Source organism: Ornithodoros turicata, chromosome 3 (assembly GCF_037126465.1).
Source record: "Ornithodoros turicata isolate Travis chromosome 3, ASM3712646v1, whole genome shotgun sequence".
In the NCBI taxonomy this organism is placed as follows: Eukaryota; Metazoa; Arthropoda; class Arachnida; order Ixodida; family Argasidae; genus Ornithodoros; species Ornithodoros turicata.
In genome coordinates this window covers 102,733,315-102,760,704 of record NC_088203.1, presented here as the reverse complement: position 1 = coordinate 102,760,704, position 27,390 = coordinate 102,733,315, and the positions used below count along the sequence as shown (strand labels likewise).

The 27,390-nt window shown below is 42.4% G+C and overlaps 8 long non-coding RNA genes across 9 annotated transcripts; 3 read left to right on the top strand and 5 right to left on the bottom strand.

Moving 5' to 3' along the window:
• Window positions 1-188: 188 nt before the first annotated feature.
• Window positions 189-27,292, bottom strand: LOC135387583 (uncharacterized). The gene is made up of 4 exons (XR_010421215.1): window positions 27,168-27,292; window positions 25,130-25,185; window positions 439-492; window positions 189-335 (listed from the first exon to the last, which is right to left on the bottom strand). It is a non-coding gene; the product is annotated as an uncharacterized LOC135387583 (long non-coding RNA).
• Window positions 557-1,549, bottom strand: LOC135387582 (uncharacterized). Its single transcript, XR_010421214.1, has 6 exons — window positions 1,493-1,549; window positions 1,336-1,395; window positions 1,222-1,252; window positions 829-884; window positions 711-760; window positions 557-613 (listed from the first exon to the last, which is right to left on the bottom strand). It is a non-coding gene; the product is annotated as an uncharacterized LOC135387582 (long non-coding RNA).
• On the top strand, window positions 4,711-5,985 carry LOC135387581 (uncharacterized). The gene is made up of 2 exons (XR_010421213.1): window positions 4,711-5,007; window positions 5,178-5,985. It is a non-coding gene; the product is annotated as an uncharacterized LOC135387581 (long non-coding RNA).
• LOC135387580 (uncharacterized) lies at window positions 9,519-13,077 on the top strand. The gene is made up of 3 exons (XR_010421212.1): window positions 9,519-9,680; window positions 11,838-11,990; window positions 12,673-13,077. It is a non-coding gene; the product is annotated as an uncharacterized LOC135387580 (long non-coding RNA).
• On the top strand, window positions 15,940-16,861 carry LOC135387579 (uncharacterized). The gene is made up of 3 exons (XR_010421211.1): window positions 15,940-15,978; window positions 16,685-16,733; window positions 16,836-16,861. It is a non-coding gene; the product is annotated as an uncharacterized LOC135387579 (long non-coding RNA).
• LOC135387578 (uncharacterized) lies at window positions 19,666-21,985 on the bottom strand. Of its 2 annotated transcripts, XR_010421209.1 has the most exons (6): window positions 21,935-21,985; window positions 21,803-21,851; window positions 20,645-20,828; window positions 20,391-20,442; window positions 20,244-20,295; window positions 19,666-19,843 (listed from the first exon to the last, which is right to left on the bottom strand). It is a non-coding gene; the product is annotated as an uncharacterized LOC135387578 (long non-coding RNA). The 2 variants fall into 2 exon arrangements; XR_010421210.1 differs by lacking the exons at window positions 21,803-21,851; window positions 21,935-21,985 and having other exon boundaries at window positions 20,645-20,693; window positions 20,780-20,969.
• LOC135387577 (uncharacterized) lies at window positions 22,067-22,637 on the bottom strand. Its single transcript, XR_010421208.1, has 4 exons — window positions 22,595-22,637; window positions 22,331-22,511; window positions 22,199-22,247; window positions 22,067-22,134 (listed from the first exon to the last, which is right to left on the bottom strand). It is a non-coding gene; the product is annotated as an uncharacterized LOC135387577 (long non-coding RNA).
• LOC135387576 (uncharacterized) lies at window positions 22,990-24,405 on the bottom strand. The gene is made up of 3 exons (XR_010421207.1): window positions 24,337-24,405; window positions 23,124-23,446; window positions 22,990-23,040 (listed from the first exon to the last, which is right to left on the bottom strand). It is a non-coding gene; the product is annotated as an uncharacterized LOC135387576 (long non-coding RNA).
• Window positions 27,293-27,390: the final 98 nt, after the last annotated feature.

The window sequence follows — 27,390 nt, the reverse complement described above, 5'->3', positions numbered from 1 at the left end:
TTTTTAGAAAGATCAGACTAACCTCTTGGTTTCCTAAGGCTTCGAAGGCTCTTCTTCCAGGCCCAATCCACCCACAATATAAGGAGCATCCTTTACTGAATATGTGTATTTGTTTCCAGCTTAATAGAAGCATTTTTAGAAAGATCAGACTAACCTCTTGGTTTCCTGAGGCTTCGAAGGCTCTTCTTCCAGGCCCGATCCACCCACAATATAAGGAACATCGTTTACTGAATATGTGTATTTGTTTTCAGCTTAATAGAAGCATTTTTAGAAAGATCAGACTAAGCTCTTGGTTTCCTGAGGCTTCGAAGGCTCTTGTTCCAGGCCCAACCCACCTGCAATATAAGGAGCATATATATATTTTACTGAGTATATGTGTTTAGTTTCAGCTCAATAGGAACAGTTTCATTTCTGTACTGAAAATGGAAAAGAAGGTACCCCTTCGTTTCCTGAGGCAATACTTCAAAGGCGCTTCTTCAAGGCCCAATCTGCCTGCAATACAAGGGGCATGTTTTACAGAATTTCAGGTCAATTTTGATAAAGAAGGTCAGACGAACCTCTTTGTGCTTCCTGGAGACATATTTCGAAAGCCTTTCTTCCAGTACAATCGGACCTGCAATATAAGGAGCAATTTCTACTGAGTATGTGTGTTTACTTTCAGCTCAATTAGAGCATTTTTATTTCTGCACTGAAAATGGAAAAGAAGGTACCTATTGATTTCCTGAGGCAATACTTCAAAGGCGCTTCTTCAAGGCCCGGTCTACCTCCAATAAGGGGGCATCTTTTAGAGAATTTCAGCTCAATTTTTATAATGAAGCTCAGACGAACCTGTTTGTGCTTCCTGGGGACGTATTTCGAAAGCCTTTCTTCCAGTACCATCTGACCTGCAATATAAGGAGCATTTTCTACTGAGTATGTGTGTTTAGTTTCAGCTCAATTAGAGTATTTTTATTTCTGCACTGAAGATGGAAAAGAAGGTACTACTTGCGACATGGTTGTCTGAAATCAGCACCCCGTGGTTTATCGCATCTCAAACCTGGAGGTGTTGCATGATCATTTATTTCGAATAAGAAACACGAGCAGCATATGGTCCACCTTCACATGCAACATTGCAACAACATTTTCGACGGCAATCAAGGAAATATTGGTTGCAGTACTACTGACAGGCGATTTCAGATAACTGTGCCGCGAGCAGTACCTCTTGATTTCCTGAGGCCATACTTTTGAGGCCCTTCTTCAAGGCTCAACCCACCTGCAATACAAAGAACATCTTTTACTGAATATGTGTGTTTAATTTCAGCTCAATAGAAGCATTTTTTATAAAAAAGGTCATACTAATCTATTTCTGCTTCCTGGGGACATATATCGAAAGCTTTTCTTCCAGTACCATCTGACCTGCAATATAAGGAGCACTTTCTACTGAGTATGTGTGTTTAGTTTCAGCTCAGTATGGGTATTTTTATTTCTGCACTGAAAATGAAAAAGAAGGCACCTCTTGATTTCCTGAGGCCATACTTTGGAGGCCCTTCTTCAAGGTCCAACCCACCTGCGATACAAGGAACATCTTTTACTGAATATGTTTGTGTAATATCAGTTCAACAGAATCATTTTTACAAAGAAGGTCATACTGACCTGTTAGTGCTTCCTGGGGACATATTTCGAAAGCCTTTCTTCCAGTAACATCCCACTTGCAATATAAGGAACACCTTCTACTGAGTATGTGTGGTTAATTTCACCTCAGTAGGATCATTTTTATTTCATATTTTTATTTCTCAGAAAGGTCAATCTTTTGTACAATTTTACCTGCAAAATGAAGAGTATGTGTACTTTGTATTATCATAGTCTCACTACTCTCTTTTTTTTACTTTTTATTCCGACTTAAAGAAGGAACTATCAGACAGCTTTCTAGCCAGGCGTGAAAAGAAAAAAATCGATAGTTATATCTCACATGCATGTGATACAATGGTGATGAACATCGTTGAAAGGGTACTGTTGTCTGAGCACCGGTCAAGGGGTTTGCTGGTACACGTTGATCTTAAAATTATGTTTTATGAATTATTTGTAAAAGCTAGGCTTTCGGCATCCATCATTTGATGCCCGAAAGGGCCGTTGACGTGTAATATATAATACTACCCAAGGCTACTTTCTGTCAGTCCCAATAAAATAATTCTAACTGTTACTAGATCAGTGCTATGTCTTTTGACTGTTGTCTCTGAGTACTTCGACAATCTGTCTCGCTCGTTTTGTTTACTGTTTTGCCATTCATGGACTTTGGAGTGTGATAACGCCTGCTGAACTGTTCCCGATATTTTTTGAACATTTCAATGACCCTTTGGCAACTGGTACTGCGGGTACTTTTTCCTATTTTGTATTTCGATATATCCGTACTAGTATTTCTTCTTCAAGAGTCTTTTGTTTACAGATACTGCTTCCGAATTGTGTCTGACGTATTAGTTGCGGGACTTTCTGATATGTATTCCATTCTTCGACGATTAGTGTCACCTGTGGCTTACACTCTCTCCACATCTACGCTTGCAAGAGTTGATCCAGCGCTCGCTTTGCGGAAGCCACGAAATACCTACAGCCTGCGACGAGTTGGCTCTCCAAGATATCGTCACCGGGGCGATCTGGAAAATGTAGAACACATATGCTTCTCCATCACCCACATACCAGGTTTTCTCGACCACACTCAAAATCAATATACTCCCGCCCTCTCCCTATGAAAAAAATTGCTTATTTCATGGTCAAATCTAGCCCGCAAACTGTCTGCCCTGAAAGTAACTACATGTTTATTTCGAGAAGATGAATGGGGAGTTTCATCGCCTGCATTGCACCAAAGTATGCATTGCTAACCTTTTGGAAAACGTGATACATTGGTATAGTCATCGCCTGGCTGATCAGTCAAATCACAACGAGGAATGGGGTAGAGTACCACATGTCGAATAAACGGCGTCATTTCCTTGAGTTTGATGTCTTCATGATATTAGTGCTTTCTCCGGTTTCAGTGACCGACACATTTATTGACAGCCACCACCACGTGACATCCTATAACCACGTGACGCTGTGACACACATTGCCATTCCTGTCATCCATGGAAACCTACTGCGTTTGAACGCGTTTGTCACAATGTTACATTATTATTGGTACAGCCTTTATGACTGTGCCTAGCATTTGTTTGGTACACATTACTTCCTGAAATGGGCTGACCTACGTTGATGTGCCAGCATTGGTCCACGTTAGGCTTAGTCTAGAGAGCATGTGAACAGGACATATTTCCATTCGCTGAACACGGACGATTACGTGCTGACGTTTGGAAGGCCATTCGAACAATTCTGTGTTCTTCATGCGAAAGAAATGGCGGGAAAATACCTCCAAACATCAGTGCTTTCCCTGTTGTGGTGGAAAGTTCGGCGAGGCACTGCAGAGGGTTGTTTTCTGTACTACAAACACATTCACTGCGCATGCCTTGGCGCATGTTCCCACATCCCGTTCTTTGCCAGACTGAAAAGAGATAACCGAATCGCGCCAAAAGGCCCCGTCAAATCAATTAAGATCACGCACGTCTAGATAACAGCATGACAATGGCCTGTGAAAACTTTGAAGCGAACCTGCTGATAATCTGCGTAAAGAGATGAAGCGAAAAGTATGAAATTATTTGTGAGCGCTGAAACTTTGTAAAATATGTCAAACATGCTTGGCCATACCGTGCGTTTCTTATGTTTTTGCTCAGATGGGTTTATTGCAATGACGATGCCAAGAGACATATACTGAATGGTTCTCTATATTCAGTCTAGTGCCGGCGCCAGAGGCGTAAGGACTTATAAGGGAATGAGCAGGCAATAGCCCGGTAGAAGGTTAAGTATACACGCGCAGTATAGTTAAGTATTAACTGCTGCTATGCGGTTACATGCAATAATAGAACACTGCTTCAGAAATTACACTGGACCCATACATGGCGCCGTAGGACTTTACGAATGCACCAAATTACCGGCGCCCTTAGAATCAGTGTGAGCGAACGGGTTACTAAGAGATCCAGTGTTTTACAGAGACAAAAATAGAACGGAAGAAAACGAAGTGGAATGACAAATGGCTATACTTTGTCTTGTTAGCCCATCAACGTAATTGTAGAAGTTGTATCAGTAGCAGCCATTATGTGAACGCCAACAGAAATTCACGGCACAGCCACCATCTTCTGAATAAGAATCTTAAGAATCTTATAGACTTATCGCGACTTATCAAGACTTATCACAGACTTATTCATCACGAGGGTGATATAGCAGTATATTACCGAATATTCTTTATAGACATTACCACATTACCAAAATTATCTTTGGTGGAAGTGGTTCGTCTTTACCACTGAGGGTAAAGACTGCTGACTCTATACTCTCTTTACGAATATGGGTTTTTGTGCTAAGCAGTATGCTGAGCTTACTCTTCCGTTTGTGTTTGTATATAATTTTTACATTATGATATCATGAAATGTACGTAATCAGTCTCTCTCTCACTTTGTCACTGCTGTGGCATGAAGAGTGGGACTGGGGCACGTAGAGCTACATAACCTAGCTTTTTTCCCCCACTGTCCCGTACTTTTTTGTTGTTGTTGTCGAATGTTATTTGACATAAAATTAAAACAAAAATATTATGTATGGTTTGCATCGCGTCGAAATCTGACGCTCCATGTTTGGGCAACTCACGAGGGAAGGGGCGGTACTGCAAAGCGAGCCGTGCGGGCAAAATGGCACGTGCATTTATTCTGGAAAACCAAAATATTTAGAACTATCTTTCGTTAGATAAGACGGGTGGCGATAGCAAGGTGTTATCGCCGATGGTGGTCTCACACGTGCTGTTTCCCTCTTTACTGCGAGGGAACCTGAAGCTTATATAACCCGCAGCGCTACCAAGGCAGACAGGAGAGCCATCCTGGAGGCTAGCGCAAGCAACATCAACGGACGGGTTCCTTCGGCATACGGCAGATTACGGCAGTGGTCTACTAGAGGAAACTACGATGTAAGCGAATAGTTATGCTGTTTGTTGCTGGTTAACCTGAATGTTCTTTGAGGCCGGCTTGTCCAGGGGACATGAGCCGATAGTTGGTAGCGGTTTTCTCCAGTGTTCTCATCTTTGTGTTCTCCCCTTAGCGTTTTGTTTATTTGCTGTTTCCCGCCATTTCTTATCAGTCATGCCTGCCAAGAGGAATTCCAGCTCCCTCGACAGTGCCGTCAACGAACCTGCGGCACAGGGCCTGCTACAGCAGCTGTCTTCCACTCTGTATGCTTCCCCAAATAGCTCGGCAGCACATCCAGTCCTCGGACACCCGCTGCGCAGGAAGTTGACGGTAACGACGCTTTCCAGCCACCCGTGGTCGGAAGACTTCATAGACTGGGAACGGCCATCAAAGTCACCGAAGATATCTTCCTGCGTAGGGTGCTGTCCGCCGATACAGACTGCCTTTCCGGTGATATTTTGCACTTGCCAAACCTTCGAAAAGGTGTAGTGATAGCAAGGAGTTATCGCTTAAAGCCCCCCCCCCCCCCCCCCCAATCTTAAACATAGTGTCGCTTTTCTACTGCGAGGGAACCTGAAGCGTGTCCATCAGTAGCGCTACGGGCGCGGAAAAAAACATCTTGACGAGTGTTGCTGCAGAGGACATATTACGACGCACTGGTTTTCTACAGGGAACTGTGACGTATCCAAATAAACATGCTGCTGTTCGTTACCCTGAGGTTGCTTGTCTTCTCTGGGACTTGTTTGTCACTAGATCCAGTGCGCCTGGTTTGGATTGCCTCCTCTGCTAACCTCTTAATATTTTCTGAGGTCATGTTTCGAGAGCTGTTCCATTCCAGCTGCAAAATATTGAGTACATTCTACTGAAGCTGAGAACTTCTCTTCGTGTTAAAACATGTACGACTGACATGTGTTGTTCTCTGTGGGAAAATTTCAAGTCCTCCTTCCATGCTGCCAGCGAAATAAATGAGTACCCTCTGAGTGTGTGTGTACGCTTCTTGTTAGATGTGATGTGGGCAGGCATTGCGGGGTTGTCCCATCTACACTATAAATCTAGTAAAAGGTAATTTCTACCTTCTATTTGAAAAGTTTCCCTGTAACCTATGGGCATGACAAACTTCACACAAATCCATAAATAGAGGTTGCCGTCTCCTACCCGCCACACAGACGTAAAAGTTAGAGGCAGGTAGCCATGCCTGCACAAATTAAGACTCCTGCATCGCTTCATAGACACTAAACAAATGGTGCAGAAGGCAAAACGGTCTTTTGCTACAGCATACGCAATTCATCTAGAGGCATCCAGTGGCGAAAAACTACTGATCACTACATGCACAAATGAAAACTGCAATTGGAAAATATTTTATTGGCAAACCTTGCACTATAGCAGAGGCACGAAGACGTCGCAGTACGAAGACTTCAGCTGTGGTGGACCACATTCACGGTGCATTCGACTGATCGTCTCCATACTCGGAGGCGGAGCGGCCCAGACCACATCTCACTTAGGCTCCGGGCCGGAGGAATCGCGCAGAAGCCGAACGAGGCAGGTTGGAGCGGAGATGGAATGTAAACTCACGTGACTTCCGGTGTTTCCCTGGTTGTAGTACTGATATGTACTACTAGTAAAATACTAAACATGGCGCAACAGACACACCACTCAGCGGAAGCTGGCGCATTCGCATGACCGGAACTCCTCCAGATTTCGCAACCACTCCGACGGCGTTGGGGAGAGCAATCTGGAGCGCTCCGAGCTGGAGGAAAGAGCTCCGAATGAACCAATAGAATGCAGTGAATATGCAGGTTCGACCAATTGAAAATGAAGCGTCGCTGCAGGGTGCTCTAGAGCGATCGGAGCCAACCAGTCGAAGGTACCATTAGATTCAGCGAGATACACTCTTTACAGTCCTCACGTTGTAGCAACTTCATCTCAGTACTCGGGAAACGTTCCTATTTCATTCCCGATAGCTGAGAATGACACGTCAGCCACTATGGTAAATCAGAGGCACATGAAGAAGTTAAACACGAGGATTACAATGGATTAAGCGAAGATCGCTGGATCGGGGTATAGTAGTTTTGTGTAGTTTGGGCAGTAGAAGATTGTTTGCAAACGGCCAGTCGTCTAGTAGCAGCCTAGGGACCCTCGCTGCGTGTATAGATATAATACCCGTGACACAGAGGGAGGCTAGAACTCCTTTGACTGTGAACACACGACAATGGCGATCTCGCAATAATGTATCCTTTAGCGCACTCCAAAATTGCTCCAATGCCTCAGCGATAGGGGCATATAGACTGCACCGTTGCGTTTCTGTCCACGCAGGGCACCTAAATTTCTTCTGGTAACTTTATTACAGCCCACGTATCCCTTTCTTGCCACTGTACACTGGGCTTTTTTGGGCGCGAGATTACTGAAGATTGAGTTTATTGCCACTCGAAAAAAGATATGACAAGGAAGATTGGAAAACTATTTTAACGACTGATAAAAGTGTTGAACATAGGTATCTTCTAATCATCGGCGGATGCTGTTATCGAGGCTACGCCTTTCTGTTCGCAAAGGAGATATAGTCGATCTCCTTTTTCGAAAAGGCCCGTTATCTAAAAGGATGATCTCCGTTATCATGTGCTCCAATGTGCACAAACGCCGTTCGGGTAGGTGTGCTGCTCTGGAAAGGCCTTTAGAGTGCCCGTGTGTCTGTGAAGTAAAACGTGTAGCAGAAGTGAGTGCTTGTCTGTGTCAGTTCGTTCTTGTCTCTCTCTCCACTCTACCGAGGGTTTGCATAACCTACGTCACACATCAGTACCGTTGCTCGGCGTACACTGACCCGTCTCATTTCTGCACGGCTGATCATTTCCAGGCTGGAGCTTATGAGGAACATCCACATTCGTGGAATGTTATTGATGACGACATTAGGTCACTTGAGCTCCATTGTCATTGGGAGTGTTGGTTCCAGACAGACTTGTACACGTTACTAAAAATGAAAGTAATTGCTTTCCGTTTCAAAAAGAAGGCTGAGTCACCACCAATTAGGGAACAAGTATTCCTGAGAGCCTTGCAGATTCTGAACGATGGTGACGGCGTCACTTCAGAAAGTGCATTTGGTGCTGCTGTAGTGGATGCCATGCACTGCTTACCAGCCATGCTTACTGGCTGCTACTGCTACAACTTCTGCAGTTACCTTTCCCGGGATAACAGTCTAGAAGTAGCAAATGTAATATGAGGCACGGATCTTGTAAGGGTAGCATACTGTAAATGTTCTTACGTCCATTTGTCTTTATACTATTTGTCTTCCTCCGTTCTATTTTTGTCTCTGTAAAACATCGGATCTCTTAGCAACCCGCTCGCCCGCCTTTTTCTTTCTTTTCGGAATAGCAAGCCGGCTCTTTGCCTGGCTAACCTTTCCTTTCTTTTTTTTCTTAATAAACATATCCCCCCCCCCCCGCTCGCCCATACTGATTCTTCTAAGGGCGCCGATAATTTTGTGCACTCGTAGTCCTACGTCGCCGTGTGTGGGTCCAGTGTAATTTTTAAAGCCGCGTTCTATTATTGCATCAAGCCAGATAGCAGCAGTTACAGCCCCGCGTGTACAGTCCCGGTCAACCTTAACAACAACACTAGAAAACATCGTTCTCACGCGCAGCATCGTTCTCTCTCTTGCGCACTGGGGGAATGTTAAGTGAACAAACTCCATGTCTTAAACTAACAGTTCATTTTGTTCATTTAAGATTTCCTCATAGCGCCAAGGGTTGCTGTAATCGCGCTCGGGAACGAGACCCTTTTTCCAATGTTATTATTAAGGTTGACCGGAGCTGTACTTACCTTCTTCTAGGCTATTGCACGCTTATTCCCTTATAAGTCCTTACGCCTTTGACGCAGGCACTGGACTGAACAGGGAAAGCCAATTATGAAAGATGGAAGTCACTGAGGCAGCTGTAGGACTCGAACCCACATCTTCTGGATTACGGTTCAGGGCTCTACCAATTGAGCTCAGCTAACACACTTCTCCAGCGACTTCCAAGGGCGGGACAAACCAACCACTCTCTCTCACTCATTCCCCTTTCACTCTCACATTTTTCTCACTCATACACACATTCATACGACGGGATCGACACAAACGGCATCTGTTGAACACTAGGCGACTGATGTTCTGAGGCTCACCTTCCCCCCCCCCCCCATGAGTTCCATCTTTCATCGTTAATTTCTTAGGCACTTGACGCTTTGTACGTATTTGTCCGTTCATCTGTTCCAGCCTCAGAACATCAATTGTCTCATGGAAAACTATTCAGTATGTGTCTCTTGGCACCGTCATTGCAATAAACCCATCTGAGCAAAAACATTGGAACCGCACGGTATGGCCAAGCATGTTTGACAAATTTTACAAAGTTTCACGGCTCACAAATCATTTCATCTTTTTCGCTCCACCTGTTTACGCAGATTATCGGTAGGTTCGCTTCAAAGTATTCACAGGGCATTGTCACGCTGTTATCTAGACGTGCGTGATCTTCATTGATTTGACGGGGCGCTTTGCGCGGTTCGGTTATCTTTGTTCAGTCTGTCAAAGAACGGGGCGTGGGAACATGCGCCAAGGCCATGCGCAGTGAATGTGTTTGTAGTACAGAAAACAACCCTCTGCACTGCCTCGCTGAACCTTCCAGCACAACAGGGAAAGCACTGATGTTTGGAGGTATTTTCCCGCCATTTCTTTCCCATAAATAACACAGAATCGTTTGCATGCCCTTCCGAACGTCAGCACGTAATCCTCTGTGTTTGGCGAATGGAAATATACCCTGTTCACATGCTCTCTAGACTAAGCCTAACGTGAACCAATGCTGACACATCAACGTAGGTCAGCCCGTTTCAGGAAGTGATGTGTAGCAAATTAATGCTAGGCACAATCATAAAAGTTGTGCCAGTAATAATGTAACATTTTGCCGAACGAGTTCAAATGCAGTAGCTTTACATGGATGTCAGGAATGGCAATATGTGTCAGCGTCACGTGGTTATAGGATGTCACGTGGTGGTGGCTGTCAATAAAAGTGTCGGTCGTTGAAACCGAAGAAAGCTCTAATATCATGAAGACAACAAACTCAAGGAAATGTCGCTGTTTATTCGACAGGTGGTGCTGTACCCCATTCCTCGCTGTGATTTGATTGTATGAGCGAGACGGTGAAAACCAATGCATTATCGTTCCCCGAAAGGTCAGCAGTGCATAGTTTCAGGGCAGAGCGTTTGCGGACTAGACTTGACCATGAAACAAGCCATTTTGTCATAGCGAGAGAGCGGGAGCAGAGTTGATTTTGAGGCACTGTAAGTGTGGTCTATAGAAGTTGGTAGTGCGGTCCATAGAAGTTGGCAATGCGGTCCATAGAAGTTGGTAGGCCGGTCCATAGAAGTTGGTAGTGCGGTCCATAGAAGTTGGTAGTGTGGTCGACGTAGAAGCATGTGTGTTCTACATTTTCCATATCGCCACAGTGAAGATATCTTGGAGAGCCAACTTATGGTCGTCGGTAACGCCACCGTAAAAGTCACGTTTGAGTCGCCCTGACGAGAGATATTTCGTGGCATCCTAAAGGCGAGCGTTGGCATCAACTCTAGCAGGCCAATGTGGACACTCCATGTGGACAGAATGTCGGCAAGGGGTGACACTAATCGTCAACTTAAATACATACCAGAAAGTCAGGCAACTAATAAAAGTAAGAAACAGTCGGGAAGCAGTATCGGTAACTAGAAATCCTAGTAAGAATATATTGAAGTACAGAATAGAAAAATATCCGTAGTATCAATAGTCAAGAGGTCATCGAAATACAAGGAGGCCTAAATTATCGGGAACAGTTCGGAGGAACCGTAAGAATTTGTCACAATGTAAAACTACTTAAATTTACGCTAAACTGCACAGTAATAGCACAGTAATAGCAGTAGTAGCACAGTAATTGAACTGTAATTACTCCAAAATTGTAAATAAGAGGAGCCAGACACATTGCTCGAAGCACTCAGAGATAACAGTGAAAAGACATTGTACTAATGTAGTAGCATTATTGTACTAGTAGAAATATTGTTTTGGGGTGACAGGAAGTAGCCTGTAGTATGATGAACGGGTGCCATCCCTTGACCGGTGCTTCGACAACGGCACCCTTTCAACAACGTTCATCACGGTTGTGCGAGGAACCGGAAAGGACCCCGGAGAACACGTCCCCAGCAAAAAGGTCCCTTCAAATGTGCGTCCCACCGAGTTATACTGTCCTGTCCTGGTCAATTACTGTTAGAGTGCAAAGTTTCATGTCATTTTTATTGCTGACATGGCCTTGTACTGGTCGAGGCAGGTGGAAATCATTAGAAGAGTTGTGTAGAATCAGCGTGAAATCAGCATGGAAAGGGGTGAATGAATTGTGGACACTACTATATGATCAGACACTGTACACTAAAGTCTCTCAATTGGGTCCCAATCCAATTTTATTTATCATTTTTTTAATTCTTTTTATTTTTTATTTTTCTTTATCTTTTTTTATTTTTTGGGGGGAATAGCAAGCCGACACCCTGTCTGGCTGACCTTTCCCTCGTTCCTCTCCTTTGTTTGTTTGTTATCATTAAACATATCCCCCCCCCCCAATCCAATCTTAACAAATATGAACAGATATGAAGAAGATACTACAGAAAAGTATTTAAAATACGCTGCTAAATACTGAGCGCAAAATGTATTTAAAATACAGAAAAGAAGGTCAGAAATGAAAGTATTTAGAGTAGAGTATCAAATACTACGAAAAGTATTTAAGATACTCAAAGAATAAACAGCCACAGAAGTGTCAAAATATGCCTGCAAATTAGACATATGCTTTATTTGCAGGCGGTAATAGCTGCATTTCAAAGTGCTCATCCGGCGGCCATCCTCTCTTCCTTTGAGAAACGTTTCCTGAGAGCCCAGTTTAAGGTCAGAGCACACGTGGTGTTTCAAGTCAAATGCTAACAGCGTGGACTTCCTTTGAAGCGGCCTGGAAAGGTAAACTGCTGTCAGGTGCGGCAAAAAAAATAAGAAATAATAAACAGAATGCCCATCTGGTTACTCGACAAAACGGAAAGAGTAATTGAGTACTGAGTACTAAATGCTGAAAAAAGTAGCTTAATTACAATACAAATGCTTATCACGAAGCGTACTCAGCAAGATGCTAAGATACCAACAAAAGTATTTAACATGGAGTATTTAGATTAGTATGTTATCCGACATCGTAGAACGTGAAAAAAAAAACAATGTGCAAGTTTCCGACGATAATGATTCACAAGTAAAGAGAAAACGGTTGAGAGCATTAAACAGTTTAATTTACGAACAACAAGACTTTCGTGCAGTAGGCTGCACTTCTTCAGGTTACCTGAAGTCAACCTGAACCAGGTCAACCTGAAGAAGTGCAGCCTACTGCACGAAAGTCTTTTTTTTTCGTAAATTAAACTGTTTAATGCTCTCAACCGTTTTCTCTTTACTTATGTTATCCGAGTAAAATACTGAACACGAACTAACACAACTGTATAAGGTGTGTACAGTGGCGGATCATTAAAGGTCTCTTGAAAGTACAGTGCGTCCGTCCTGTGTCGTCCCTATTGTTTTTAGCATTGTTTTAGCGATTTTATCACGTGTGACCAACGGGTCCAAATTGGTACTTTATTCAAAGATGACCTTTATTCCGCAGGTGGACAGGAAGGGGACCTCCGAAATTTGGGCTCAGAAAACTGCTCTACCTCTTTTCTATTTTCAGTGAAAAAAAAAGAAAAGAGAGAGACGGATGCTCCTATTGAGGTCAAATAACCACGCATAGTGAGTGATGCCCTTAATTCTGCAGGTGGACTGGTACAGGAAGGACTTCCGCAATGTAGCCTCTGAAAGCAACAATCGTCTCTGAAGTGTCACTCAAAAAATAAAATGCTCCTATTAAGCTGTAATTAGGAACACAGTACTCCGGAAAGGCCCCGTTTATTCTGCAGGTGGACTGGGGCAAGAAAAAGGACCTCCGAAATTAAGCCACAGAAAACACCAAGAGAAGTGTTACCCCGTTTGATGTTCAGTCAAAAAATAAAATACTCCAATTGAGCTTTTACCTCAAGCTCCTCTTTATGCTGCAGGTGGACTGGGACAAGAAGGAGGACCCCAGAAATTTAGTCTCTGGAAACACTAAGAGGGGAGGGGGGGGCTTACACTCCGTTCTTTATTCAATAAAGCAAAGAAATGAAACGCTAAAAAAATGAAACGCTAATAAGTACTCAGCTGAAACAACGCACATATACTTAGTTCTTTATTTTGCAAGTCAGATTTCAGATTCAGATTTTATTTATGCACAATAAACAATGTATACACAAAATACCAACTGGATTGCGAGGAAGGATTGCAAGTAGAATGTGAGAGTAAGAACGACCGCCGAAATTTGGTCTTATCTGTTATGACACTTCGAGGAACGGTATAGAACTTCCTATAGGCTGCTCACAGCAAGCACACACACACTCAGAAAAAAGTACAATTTATTTCGCAGGTCGCAGGGGACTGGAAGAACGACCATCGAAATTTCGCCTCACAGAACACCAATAGGCCAGTTTTATACCTGTTTTAACACTTTGAGAAAAGAAATACAAGTGCTTACGTTGCTTACAGTCAGCACACAATCACTAGAAGGTACCCCTTATTTCACAGGTTGCATGAAGAAGGACCTTCGAAATTTGGCCCCAGAGAACACCAATAGGTCAGTTTTATACCTGTTTTAACACTTCGAGAAAAGAAATACAAGTGCTTACGTTGCTTACAGTCAGCACACAATCACTAGAAGGTACCCCTTATTTCACAGGTTGCATGAAGAAGGACCTTCGAAATTTGGCTCCAGAGAACACCAATAGGTCAGTTTTATACCTGTTTTAACACTTTGAGAAAAGAAATACAAGTGCTTACGTTGCTTACAGTCAGCACACAATCACTAGAAGGTACCCCTTATTTCACAGGTTGCATGAAGAAGGACCTTCGAAATTTGGCCCCAGAGAACACCAATAGGTCAGTTTTATACCTGTTTTAACACTTCGAGAAAAGAAATACAAGTGCTTACGTTGCTTACAGTCAGCACACAATCACTAGAAGGTACCCCTTATTTCACAGGTTGCATGAAGAAGGACCTTCGAAATTTGGCCCCAGAGAACACCAATAGGTCAGTTTTATACCTGTTTTAACACTTCGAGAAAAGAAATACAAGTGCTTACGTTGCTTACAGTCAGCACACAATCACTAGAAGGTACCCCTTATTTCACAGGTTGCATGAAGAAGGACCTTCGAAATTTGGCCCCAGAGAACACCAATAGGTCAGTTTTATACCTGTTTTAACACTTCGAGAAAAGAAATACAAGTGCTTACGTTGCTTACAGTCAGCACACAATCACTAGAAGGTACCCCTTATTTCACAGGTTGCATGAAGAAGGACCTTCGAAATTTGGCCCCAGAGAACACCAATAGGTCAGTTTTATACCTGTTTTAACACTTCGAGAAAAGAAATACAAGTGCTTACGTTGCTTACAGTCAGCACACAATCACTAGAAGGTACCCCTTATTTCACAGGTTGCATGAAGAAGGACCTTCGAAATTTGGCCCCAGAGAACACCAATAGGTCAGTTTTATACCTGTTTTAACACTTCGAGAAAAGAAATACAAGTGCTTACGTTGCTTACAGTCAGCACACAATCACTAGAAGGTACCCCTTATTTCACAGGTTGCATGAAGAAGGACCTTCGAAATTTGGCCCCAGAGAACACCAACTGTTTTAACACTTCGAGAAAAGAAATACAAGTGCTTACGTTGCTTACAGTCAGCACACAATCACTAGAAGGTACCCCTTATTTCACAGGTTGCATGAAGAAGGACCTTCGAAATTTGGCCCCAGAGAACACCAATAGGTCAGTTTTATACCTGTTTTAACACTTCGAGAAAAGAAATACAAGTGCTTACGTTGCTTACAGTCAGCACACAATCACTAGAAGGTACCCCTTATTTCACAGGTTGCATGAAGAAGGACTTTCGAAATTTGGCACCAGAGAACACCAATAGGTCAGTTTTATACCTGTTTTAACACTTTGAGAAAAGAAATACAAGTGCTTACATTGCTTACAGTCAGCACACAATCACTTGAAGGTACTCCTTCTTTTGCAGGTAGCATGAAGAAGGACCTTCGAAATTTGGCCCCAGAGAACACCAATAGGTCAGTTTTATACCTGTTTTAACACTTCGAGAAAAGAAATACAAGTGCTTACATTGCTTACAGTCAGCACACAATCACTAGAAGGTACTCCTTATTTCGCAGGTAGCATGAAGAAGGACCTTCGAAATTTGGCCCCAGAGAACACCAATAGGTCAGTTTTATACCTGTTTTAACACTTTGAGAAAAGAAATACAAGTGCTTACATTGCTTACAGTCAGCACACAATCACTAGAAGGCACTCCTTACTTTGCAGGTAGCATGAAGAAGGACCTTCGAAATTTGGCCCCAGAGAACACTAATAGGTCAGTCTTGCTTGTTATGACACTTTTAGCAAAGAAATAAATGAACCTATAAGCTGTCCACAGCAAGCACACATACTCAGAAAAAAGTACCCGTTATCTCGCAGGTCGCATGGGACTCTAAGAACGACCATCGAAATTTGGCCTGAGAGAACACCATTAGGTCAGTTTGACCTGTTTTAACACTTTGAGAAATGAAATACAAGTGCTTACATTGCTTACAGTCAGCACACAATCACTAGAAGGTACTCCTTATTTCGCAGGTAGCATGAAGAAGGACCTTCGAAATTTGGCCCAAGAGAACACTAACAGGTCAGTCTTGCTTGTTATGACACTTTTAGCAAAGAAATAAATGAGCCTATAAGCTGCCCACAGCAAGCACACACACACAGAAAAAAGTACCCTTTAGCTCGCAGGTCGCATGGGACTCTAAGAACGACCATCGAAATTTGGCCTGAGAGAACACCAATAGGTCAGTTTTATACCTGTTTTAACACTTCGAGAAAAGAAATACAAGTGCTTACGTTGCTTACAGTCAGCACACAATCACTAGAAGGTACCCCTTATTTCACAGGTTGCATGAAGAAGGACTTTCGAAATTTGGCCCCAGAGAACACCAATAGGTCAGTTTTATACCTGTTTTAACACTTCGAGAAAAGAAATACAAGTGCTTACGTTGCTTACAATCAACACACAATCACTAGAAGGTACCCCTTATTTCACAGGTTGCATGAAGAAGGACCTTCGAAATTTGGCCCCAGAGAACACCAATAGGTCAGTTTTATACCTGTTTTAACACTTCGAGAAAAGAAATACGAGTGCTTACATTGCTTACAGGCAGCACACAATCACTAGAAGGTACCCCTTATTTCACAGGTTGCATGAAGAAGGACCTTCGAAATTTGGCCCCAGAGAACACCAATAGGTCAGTTTTATACCTGTTTTAACACTTCGAGAAAAGAAATACAAGTGCTTACGTTGCTTACAGTCAGCACACAATCACTAGAAGGTACCCCTTATTTCACAGGTTGCATGAAGAAGGACTTTCGAAATTTGGCCCCAGAGAACACCAATAGGTCAGTTTTATACCTGTTTTAACACTTCGAGAAAAGAAATACAAGTGCTTACGTTGCTTACAGTCAGCACACAATCACTAGAAGGTACTCCTTATTTTGCAGGTAGCATGAAGAAGGACCTTCGAAATTTGGCTCCAGAGAACACCAATAGGTCAGTTTTATACCTGTTTTAACACTTCGAGAAAAGAAATACAAGTGCTTACGTTGCTTACAGTCAGCACACAATCACAAGAAGGTACTCCTTATTTCGCAGGTAGCATGAAGAAGGACCTTCGAAATTTGGCCCCAGAGAACACCAATAGGTCAGAGTTATACCTGTTTTAACACTTCGAGAAAAGAAATACAAGTGCTTACATTGCTTACAGTAAGCACACAATCACTAGAAGGTACTCCTTCTTTTGCAGGTAGCATGAAGAAGGACCTTCGAAATTTGGCCCAAGAGAACACTAATAGGTCAGTCTTGCTTGTTATGACACTTTTAGCAAAGAAATAAATGAGCCTATAAGCTGCCCACAGCAAGCACACACACTCAGAAAAAAGTACCCTTTATCTCGTAGATCGCATGGGACCGGAAGAATGACCATCGAAATTTGGCCTCAGAGAACACCATTAGGTCAGTTTTACCTGTCTCAACACTTTGAGAACAGAATACAAGTGCTTACATTGCTTACAGTAAGCACACAATGAATAGATGGTACTCCTTATTTCACAGGTGCCGTGAGACTGGAAGGAGGACCTTCGAAATTTGACCTCAGATCCCACCAAAAGGTCGGTCTTGCATGTTTTAACACTTTGAGCAGATATATAAAGTTGCTTAGATTGCTTACAGTAAACACACACACTCAGTAGAAGGTACTCCTTATTTAAAAGGTAGAATGGGACTGGAAGACGGACCTTCAAAAATTGGCCTCAGAGAACACCAATAGGTATGTCATATCTGTTCACAGCAGCTCTCGATAAGATATCGAGTTACTTTTTGCAGTAACTAGTTAACTAGTTAACTAGTAACTGTAATGAGATAGCGCTTGTAATTAAAGTAACTCCAAAATGTACTCAAGTTACTCCGGTACGGTAATACTTAGCGTGGACGATGCCAGTTCCCTGGCGTCGCCCTGCCGAGGCTTCAACTATATTGCCGTTTTTCCTAACCGGAACCCTAACCACGAATTTTAAGATACCGCGTAATCCCCCTCCGCATAATAGTGTGCAGTTCATGGTCTAAGAACATTCTTTGTGTATTTCTCTTCATGTTCCAGAGCCGTTTCGCGTGCCCCCGCAGAATCGTCACGATCCATAGTTTGGGAAACACTGACCCACCGTGCCGTTAAGGCTCGGGAAAGTATCAGTCTAAAAGTATGCTAGGCCAGTACAAATGCAAAAAAAAAAGATTTTGAGGGTTGTATTTATTCGATTTTTTTTTTCTTATAAGGTAACTGTAAAGCAACCAAGTTAGTTAACGTGATAACTGTAGCTGTAACTATTTAGCTTTCAAAAGCAGTTAACTGCAACTCAGTTTCTACTTTGCAGGCTAACATTGCTTACATTGGTGCTGATTTTAGTTATATTTACTTAATTAGATTTTGTAGTAGCTTACCCATGAGTCAAGTGTCTTTTAAGTGTCTAGATCGAGTTGTAATCATGCATATATACTCAATATGGGGTTTTCTTTATTTTGCATGTGGAAATGAAAGGAACGAAGGATCTTTGGAGCACAGGGTGAAACTACAGGTTTGTGTAATAAAGGAGGAGAGGGGAGGGAGTTATAATGCTTGCTCCTTTCCTTCCCCCTTTCATTCTATTGGTTAGAGGTTCAGTTGTTCAGAAGCGTGTGTGTGTGCACATGTTTGATTCTGTGAATAAATCTCTGGGTGGACACTTTGCAGTTGTGTTGTTGCTCTCTGTCATCCTTCACAATGCGTACCCCATACAAAGCACCCCATTTCAGCACTGGTGAAGGACCTTGGAAATTTGGCATCCTAAAACGCCACGAGCTCTATATTGCTCCATATAGTGCGCTCTATGTTGCAGGAGGAACGGCGCACGCAGCACTACAAAGACAGGCCATTACAAACTTCGTTGGTCCGTAATGTTCTCTAGTGCTGAATATAATTTATTCATAACACCGCGATGCTAAGGAGACGTTCAGAACATGGAATTCAGAATGCTGGAAAGGTAAGCAGCTCTTGCCTTGATGGCGCTAAAACTATTATTGAAAAGTTCGTCCCCGTAAACAAAGTACCAGAAGGGAGAGAAGGATCTCGCCTCCCTCCCCCATACGACATTTTAGACTTTCCGTTAACCTGAAGATCTTCCTCAAATCCATTAAGTGAAATGGACTCGTCCTGCAGGGAGGTAAAGGACACCGCCATTGGTCGAGTCCATTAATCAGCTCAGTAAAATGAGCACAAGTGGCAGTCCTCGAACCCAAAATCATGAAATTTCTGTGCAAAGCGCAGCGCCCCCTAGCGGGAACGTCCGGAACTAATTCAAGGCCACGTTTGAGGTCAAACAAGGTTAAACAAGGTCGATCAAGGTCAAGCAAGGTCAATCAAGGTCAAACGGGATTAAAAATTTTGGGCAATTTTTCGCCAAAATGTTCCGAGATTGAAGGTCGTTTTAGAGGTCAAGTGGAGGTCAAATGGAGGTCGTCCACGGTCGCTCAAGGTCAATCAAGGTGACTTCTAGGAAATGGACTCGTCCGGGGAGGGAAAGGCCACCCCTCGGACGAGTTCATTAATGGACTCGTCGGAGGGGTGTCCTTTCCCTCCCCGGACGAGTCCATTAATGGACTCGTCCGAGGTAGGAACCTGCTTCTGGAGGAGTCCATTTTCCCACGTTTGCTTTGCAGGGCTGTGCGCCCCATTTGGTACAACGAGGCGCTGCAGTTTCGTAAGGGTAAACATTACGAAATTTAATTACGGGACACATCAGATGTTTAGAAAGTGCGGTTGGACCTTACGAGCACTGCTTAATATTGAATTCTGTAAGTCATCTACTATTAGACAGCTTACCTTTGCTCGGTTACCAAACATTCTGCATGTTTCCGTCAAAACCATGCTTTATATGGCCTGGATTAATTTTATTAAACATTGAATCAAAGAGACAAAATTTAATCGCATATTAAATGCAACTGAATAACGAAAGAATTGACACCCGACGGAGTCTTCCGCGGTGAAGTTCTTGAAGTACCACCATCCCGTCCTTTTTGGCAATGTTTACAGCGACCGAATTTCGGTAGTCGTTGTTCCTCTCGAATTCCATCTGCAGAATAAAGAGCACGTTTTACTGAGCATTTTTGCTTATTTTCAGCTGAATAGGATCATTTTTATTAGTTAACTGAACATGGAAAATGTAAGGAGAGTTTTCTGAGGCCAAATTTCGGCGGGCGTTTTCTCTCTCCTATTCTACCAGAGGAATAAACACCACCTTTTACTGGGTATGTACGATTAGTTTAGAGCTCAATAGGAGCATCTTTATTATTTCACTGAATATCGAATGGAAGGACTGGGTGTTTTCTCCGCCTAAATTTCAGCGGTTGTTTTTCCTGTACTATTCTACCTGGAAAGCAGGGAGCCCCTTTTACCAAATTTGTGTGGTTAGTTTCAGCTCAATATGAGCATTTCTTTATTCCACTGAACACGTGAAAGAAGGCAGGACTAACCTTGGAGTTTTCTGACGTCCAATTTAGGCGGTCGTTGTCCCTCTCGTTCCACCTGCGGAATAAAGAGCTGGATGTGTGTGCTTAGTTTCAACTAAATAGGATAATCTTTATTATTTCACTGAACATGGAAAAGAAGGCAGGACTAACCTTGGAGTTTCCTGACGTCCATTTTATGCGGTCACTGTCCCTCTCGTTCCACCTGGAGGATAAAGAGCTGAATATGTGTGTTTAGTTTCAGCTAAATAGGATAATCTTTATTATTTCACTGAACATGGAAAAGAAGGTAGGACTAACATTGGAGTTTTCTGACGTCCAATTTCGGCGAAGGAACACCATTTACTGAATATGTGTGTCTAATTTCTGCCCAGTATAACCACTTGTATGAAGAAGATTAGACTAACCTCTTGCTTTCCTGAGGCTTCGAAGACTCTTCTTCCAGGCCCAACCCACCTGCAACACAAGTAGCTTCTTTTACTGATTGTGTCTGTATAATTTCAGCTCAATAGGAGCTTTTCAAGAAAGCAGGTCAGACTAACGTTTTGGTCTCGTAAGGCTTCGAAGGCTCTTCTTAGAGGCTCAACACTACTGCAACACAAGGAACATCTTTCACTGAGTAACTCGGTTTAATTTCAGCTGAATATAAGCATTTCTATAAAGCATTTTTACAAAGACGGTCAGAATAACCTCTTGGATCCATAAGGCTTCGAAGGCTATTCTTCCAGGTCCAATACACCTTCGACATAAGGATCACTTTTTACTGAATGTGTTTAATTTCAGTTCGACAGAAGGATTTTTATTAGGGATGTGCCAACCGAATACGCGAATCCTCGAATACTAGGCAAGGATTCGAGATTCGGTAACCGAATCTCAGTGCCCAAAATGGCCAATCGAATCTTTCGAACCTACCAACCACGTTTGTTTGTTTCCTTTTAAAATCAGCGCCTTCGGAATCCACCGAAAGCCTGATTTGTCGGCCATTGTTCTGGACTGAGAGGTCAGGCAGAAACACTCACATTAATTTTTTTTTTTAAAAAGTAACATGGTTTTGCTTTTGATTGTTTTAGTTTTGTGGAAACAATTCACACTCGAGAATTATGTATTTCCTGTAGTCGACGAGCAACATGTTAAATAAATTACACTTAACCAGAAATGTATGGTATATTTCTGTCCTGAAAGCGAACTATTATTTAATTTGTTTTTCATTATACACATATATTATATTCTGCTTCAAAACACTTTTCCCTATAAGTGTCTTTTTTTCTGGGTTTTTTAACTCTTTTTAAGGAAGGATTCGAAAGATTCGAGATTCGTAAGATTCGAGGATTCCCAGAACCTTCCTTAGATTCGGATTCGGAAAATTATGGATTTGTCCCATCTCTAATTTTTATTTCTGCAGTGAAAATGGAAAAGAAGATAAGGCAACCTCTTTGCTTCCTGGACCATATTTCGAAGGCTGTTCTTCCAGGCCCAAACCACCCCCAATATAAGGAGCATCCTTCACTGAATATGTGTATTTGTTTCCAGCTTAATAGAAGCATTTTTAGAAAGATCAGACTAACCTCTTGGTTTCCTGAGGCTTCGAAGGCTCTTCTTCCAGGCCCAACCCACCTGCATTATAAGGAGCATCCTTTACTGAATATGTGTATTTGTTTCCAGCTTAATAGAAGCATTTTTAGAAAGATCAGACTAACCTCTTGGTTTCCTGAGGCTTCGAAGGCTCTTCTTCCAGGCCCAACCCACCTGCATTATAAGGAGCATCCTTTACTGAATATGTGTATTTGTTTCCAGCTTAATAGAAGCATTTTTAGAAAGATCAGACTAACCTCTTGGTTTCCTGAGGCTTCGAAGGCTCTTCTTCCAGGCCCAACCCACCTGCATTATAAGGAGCATCCTTTACTGAATATGTGTATTTGTTTCCAGCTTAATAGAAGCATTTTTAGAAAGATCAGACTAACCTCTTGGTTTCCTGAGGCTTCGAAGGCTCTTCTTCCAGGCCCAACCCACCTGCATTATAAGGAGCATCTTTTACTGAACATGTGTATTTGTTTCCAGCTTAATAGAAGGATTTTTAGAAAGATCAGACTAACCTCTTGGTTTCCTGAGGCTTCGAAGGCTTTTCTTCCAGGCCCAATCCACCCGCAATATAAGGAGCATCCTTTACTGAATATGTGTATTTATTTCCTGCTTCATAGAAGCATTTTTAGAAAAATCAGACTAACCTCTTGGTTTCCTAAGGCTACGCAGGCTCTTCTTCCAGGCCCAATCCACCTGCAATATAAGGAGCATCCTTTACTGAATATGTGTATTTATGTCCCGCTTCATAGAAGCATTTTTAGAAAGATCAGACTAACCTCTTGGTTTCCTAAGGCTTCGAAGCCTCTTCTTCCAGGCCCAATCCACCCACAATATAACGAGCATCCTTTACTGAATATGTGTATTTATTTCCTGCTTCATAGATGCATTTTTAGAAAAATCAGACTAACCTCTTTGTTTCCTGAGGCTTCGAAGGCTCTTCTTCCACGCCCAACCCACCTGCAATATAAGGAGCATCCTTTACTGAATATGTGTATTTATTTCCTGCTTAATAGAAGCATTTTTAGAAAGATCAGACTAACCTCTTGGTTTCCTGAGGCTTCGAAGGCTGTTCTTCCAGGCCCAACCCACCTGCATTATAAGGAGCATCCTTTACTGAATATGTGTATTTGTTTCCAGCTTAAGAGAAGCATTATTTAGAAAGATCAGACTAACCTCTTGGTTTCCTGACGCTTCGAAGGCTCTTCTTCCAGGCCCAACCCACCTGCATTATAAGGAGCATCCTTTACTGAATATGTGTATTTGTTTCCAGCTTAATAGAAGCATTTTTAGAAAGATCAGACTAACCTCTTGGTTTCCTGATGCTTCGAAGGCTCTTCTTCCAGGCCCAACCCACCCGCAATATAAGGAGCATCCTTTACTGAATATGTGTATTTATTTCCTGCTTAATAGAAGCATTTTTAGAAAGATCAGACTAACCTCTCGGTTTCCAGAGGCTTCGAAGGCTCTTCTTCCAGGCCCAACCCACCTGCAATATAAGGAGCATCCTTTACTGAATATGTGTATTTGTTTCCAGCTTAATAGAACTTAATAGAAGCATTTTTAGAAAGATCAGACTATCCTTTTGGTTTCCTGAGGCTTCGAAGGCTCTTCTTCCAGGCCCAACCCACCTGCAATATAAGGCGCATCCTTTACTGAATATGTGTGTTTATTTCCTGCTTAATAGAAGCATTTTTAGAAAGAATAGACTAACCTCTTGGATTCCTGAGGCTTCGAAGGCTCTTCTTCCAGGCACAATCCACCCACAATATAAGGAGCATCCTTTACTGAATATGTGTATTTATTTCCTGCTTCATAGAAGCATTTTTAGAAAGATCAGACTAACCTCTTGGTTTCCTGAGGGTTCGAAGGCTCTTCTTCACGAAGGCTCTTCTTCCAGGCCCAACCCACCTGCAATATAAGGAGCATCCTTTACTGAATATGTGTATTTATTTCCTGCTTAATAGAAGCATTTTTAGAAAGATCAGACTAAATTCTTGGTTTCCTGAGGCTTCGAAGGGTCTTCTTCCAGGCCCAATTCACCCACAATATAAGGAGCATCTTTTACTGAATATGTGTATTTATTTCCTGCTTCATAGAAGCATTTTTAGAAAAATCAGACTAACCTCTCGGTTTCCTGAGGCTTCCAAGGCTCTTCTTTCAGGCCCAACCCACCTGCTATATAAGGAGCATCCTTTACTGAATATGTGTATTTATTTCCTGCTTAATAGAAGCATTTTTAGAAAGATCAGACTAACCTCTTGGTTTCCTAAGGCTACGCAGGCTCTTCTTTCAGGCCCAATCCACATGCAATATAAGGAGCATCCTTCACTGAATATGTATTTTTTTCAAGCTTAATAGAAGCATTTTTAGAAAGATCAGACTAACCTCTTGGTTTCCTAAGTGCTTCGAAGGCTCTTGTTCCAGGCCCAATCCACCCACAATATAAGGAGCATCCTTTACTGAATATGTGTATTTGTTTCCAGCTTAATAGAAGCATTTTTAGAAAGATCAGACTAACCTCTTGGTTTCCTGAGGCTTCGAAGGCTCTTCTTCCAGGCCCAATCCACCCACAATATAAGGAGCATCCTTTACTGAATATGTGTATTTGTTTCCAGCTTAATAGAAGCATTTTTAGAAAGATCAGACTAACCTCTTGGTTTCCTGAGGCTTCGAAGGCTCTTGTTCCAGGCCCAACCGACCTGCAATATAAGGAGCATATTTTACTCAGTATGTGTGTTTATTTCCTGCTTCATAGAAGCATTTTTAGAAAAATCAGACTAACCTCTTGGTTTCCTAAGGCTACGCAGGCTCTTCTTTCAGGCCCAATCCACATGCAATATAAGGAGCATCCTTCACTGAATATGTATTTTTTTCAAGCTTAATAGAAGCATTTTTAGAAAGATCAGACTAACCTCTTGGTTTCCTAAGTGCTTCGAAGGCTCTTGTTCCAGGCCCAATCCACCCACAATATAAGGAGCATCCTTTACTGAATGTGTGTATTTATTTCCTGATTAATAGAAGCATTTTTAGAAAGATCAGACTAACCTCTTGGTTTCCTGAGGCTTCGAAGGCTCTTCTTCCAGGCCCTACCGACCTGCAATATAAGGAGCATATTTTACTGAGTATGTGTGTTTAGTTTCAGCTCAATAGGAACAGTTTCATTTGTGTACTGAAAATGGAAAAGAAGGTAACTCTTCGTTTCCTGAGGCAATACTTCAAAGGCACTTCTTCAAGGCCCAGTCTACCTGCAATACAAGGGGCATTTTTTACAGAATTTGAGCTCAAATTTTTATAAAGCAGCTCAGACGAACCTCTTCGTGCTTCCTGGGGACATATTTCGAAAGCCTTTCTTCCTGTACCATATGACCTGCAACATAAGAAGCGATTTCTACTGAGTATGTGTGTTTACTTTAAGCTCAATTAGTGTATTTTTATTTCTGCACACTGAAAATGGAAAAGAAGGCACCTCTTGATTTCCTGAGGGCATACTTTGGAGGCCCTTCTTCAACGTCCAACCCACCTGCAATACAAGGAACATCTTTTACTGAATATGTTTGTTTAATTTCAGTTCAACAGAACCATTTTTATAAAGGAGGTCATACTGACCTGTTAGTGCTTCCTGGGGACATATTTCGAAAGCCTTTCTTCCAGTAACATCCCACTTGCAATATTTGTATGTGTGGTTAATTTCACCTCAGTAGAATCATTTTTATTTCATATTATTATTTTTATTTCTCAGAAAGGTCAATCTTTTGTACAATTTTACCTGCAAAACGAAGAGCATCCACTACTGAGTATGTGTACTTTGTATTATCATAGTCTCGCTACTCTCTTTTTTGACTTTTTATTCCGACCTAAAGAAGGAACTATCAGGCAGCTTTCTAGCCAGGCGTGAAAAGAAAAAAAAAGCGATAGTTATATCTCACATGCATGTGATACAATGGTGTTGAACATTGTTGAGAGGGTACTGTTGTCGGAGCACCGGTCAAGGGGTTTGCTGGTACAGGTTGATCTTAAAATTATGTTTTATGAATTATTCGTAAAAGCTAGGCTTTCGCCATCCATCATTTGATGCCCGAAAGGGCCGTTGACGTGTAATATATAATACTACCCAAGGCTACTTTCTGTCAGTCCCAATAAAATATTTCTAACTGTTACTAGATTAGTGCTATGTCTTTTGACTATTGTCTCTGAGTACTTCGACAATCTGTCTCGCTCGTTTTATTTACTGTTTTGCCATTCATGGACTTTGGAGTGTGATAACTCCTGCTGAACTGTTCCCGATATTTTTTGAACATTTCAATGGCCTTTTGACAACTGGTACTGCGGATACTTTTTCTATTTTGTATTTCAATATATCCGTACTAGTATTTCTTCGTCAAGAGTCTTGTTTACAGATACAGCTTCCGAATTGTGTCTGACTTATTAGTTGCGGGACTTTCTGATATGCATTCCATTCTTCGACGATTAGTGTCACCTGTGGCTTACACTCTCTCCACATCTACGCTTGCAAGAGTTGATCCAGCGCTCTCTTTGCGGAAGCCACGAAATACCTACAGCCTGCGACGAGTTGGCTCTGCAAGGTATCGTCACCAGGGCGATCTGCAAAATGTAGAACACATATGCTTCTTCATCACCCACATACCAGGTTTTCTCGACCACACTTTGAGTGCCTCAAAATCAATATCCTCCCGCCCTCTCCCTATGAAAAAAATTGCTTATTTCATGGTCAAATCTAGCCCGCAAACTGTCTGCCCTGAAAGTAACTACAAGTTTATTTCGAGAAGATGAATGGGGAGTTTCATCGCCTGCATTGCACCAAAGTATGCACTGCTAACCTTTTGGAAAACGTGATACATTGGTATAGTCATCGCCTGGCTGATCAGTCAAATCACAACGAGGAATGGGGTAGAGTACCACACGTCGAATAAACGGCGTCAGTTCCTTGAGTTTGATGTCTTCATGATATTAGTGCTTTCTTCGGTTTCAGTGACAGACACATTTATTGACAGCCACCACCACGTGACATCCTATAACCACGTGACGCTGTGACACACATTGCCATTCCTGTCATCCATGTAAACCTACTGCGTTTGAACGCGTTTGTCACAATGTTACATTATTATTGGTACAGCCTTTATGACTGTGCCTAGCATTTGTTTGGTACACATTACTTCCTGACATGGGCTGATCTACCTTGTCAGCATTGGTTCACGTTAGGCTTAGTCTAGAGAGCATGTGAACAGGACATATTTCCATTCGCTGAACACGGACGATTACGTGCTGACGTTTGGAAGGCCATTCGAACAATTCTGTGTTCTTCATGCGAAAGAAATGGCGGGAAAATACCTCCAAACATCAGTGCTTTCCCTGTTGTGGTGGAAAGTTCGGCGAGGCAGTGCAGAGGGTTGTTTTCTGTACTACAAACACATTCACTGCGCATGCCATGGCGCATGTTCCCACATCCCGTTCTTTGCCAGACTCAAAAGAGATAACCGAATCGCGCCAAAACGCCCCGTCAAATCAATTAAGATCACGCACGTCTAGATAACAGCATGACAATGCTCTGTGA